Consider the following 1,780-nt stretch of genomic DNA (forward strand, 5'->3'; position numbering starts at 1 on the left):
GTGGGACGGGTTGCAATTTTGTATCCTTAAAGCCTATCTGTGTGTGATGTTTACATGGACTGCGGAGCTTTGTAACCGACGCTATGCTCCGTTCAAAAGTGACAAAAAGTTGACCTACTTCTACCAATACAAAATCAAAAAAGGAAACAAAAAAGTACTAAGCCTCAACAATCGCACAATTGGTGCCAGCCTACGCCGGGGCTTTGTGGACCGAGCCTTTGCCGTAGCTCTCGTCGTTATCTTTTTGTGTCGTGTGTGCCCGTGTGTGTGCGTCGTATCGATATCGTAAGGTGTGCGTTGAGCCGTCCGAAAAAAAAGGGACAGTTCCAACTTTTTGTCAGCATGAGGAAATATTCGCCCATCAACTGCTACTACTACCGAATCCACACAAAAAAAGAATACCTCAGTCTTCAGATTTTTAGATCGATTTAAAAAAAAAAGGAGACGAACTGCAGCGTTTCAAAAAGTTTACGGGAGACCGTAAAAAGAATAAAAATTGCTGGATGGCCAAAAAGTTGCCTTGATCCAAAAATGGAGACAAACTACAGCGTTTCAAAAAGAAGCCGTGGAAAAAAAAATAAAAAAATTGCCAGGTGGCCAAAAAGTTGCCTTGACCCCAAAACGGAGACAACCTACAGCGTTTCAAAAAAAATCTCCCGTGAGATAAGGAAAGGTAGATAAAAGATTGCCAGATGGCCAAAAAAGTTCCCTTGACCCAAAACAGAGACAACCTACAGCGTTTAAAAAAGTTTTCCCGTAAGACAAGAAGCCGTGGAAAGAAAATTATCAGATAGCCGAAAACTTTTTGAAACGCTGTAGGTTGCCCCCAAAATGGGGGCAACCTACAGCGTTTCAAAAAGTTTTCCTGTGAGACAAGAAGGCGTGGAAAAAAGAAATTGCCAGATGGCCAAAAAGTTGCCTTGACCCAAAATGGAGACAACCTACAGAGTTTCAAAAAGTTTTCCCGTGAGACAAAAAGTAAAAAAAATTGGCAAATGGCCAAAAACTTGGCTTGACCGAAAATGGGGGCAACCTACAGGGTTTCAAAAAGTTTTCCCGTAAGACCAGAAGCCGTGGAAAGAAAAAAAAATTGCCAGATGGCCAAAAAAGTTGCCTTGACCCAAAACGGAGACAACCTACAGCGATTCGAAACGTTTTCCAGTGAGACAAGAAGCCGCAAATAAAAAAACTTGCCAGATGGCCAAACAGTTGCCTTTACGGAAAATGGGGTCAACCTACAGCGTTTCAAAAAGTTTTCCCGTGAGATAAGAAAAAGTAAATAAAAAATTGCTAAATGGCCAAAAACTTGGCTTGACCGAAAATGGAGACAACCTACAGCGTTTCAAAAAGTTTTCCCGTACGACAAGAAGCCGTGGAAAGAAAAAAAATTGCCAGATGGCCAAAAAGTTGCCTTGACCCAAAATCTTACCTTTTTACATACGCTGAGAGGTGGGGGGAACAAACTTGACGTCCCCCCCGGGACCTAAAACCGTAAGTCCCGCTGCCGTATCCGAAGCCCTTTCCCGGTGCTTAGAGCTCCGTTAACAATTCGATTCGCTGGGTAGCGCCCAAGCGAACCGTACCGCTTAACGAAAACTTCATCGCCTCGTCGCCGCCATCGTGACCAAGCAAAAAAACAAAAAAGGGACCAGACGCCATTTTTAATTCTTGGCTGACACATTCCAAAAGGAGGCGTCCGCGGTGGTTTCCGTAAATCGGGCGTCGCTTATGATTAAAAAAAAAGCACAAATTGAAGATTAAAGCACCTCCCCTTTTTTTT

Source organism: Nanorana parkeri, unplaced genomic scaffold (assembly GCF_000935625.1).
Source record: "Nanorana parkeri isolate BGI_ZX_2015 unplaced genomic scaffold, ASM93562v1 scaffold2587, whole genome shotgun sequence".
In the NCBI taxonomy this organism is placed as follows: domain Eukaryota; kingdom Metazoa; phylum Chordata; class Amphibia; order Anura; family Dicroglossidae; genus Nanorana; species Nanorana parkeri.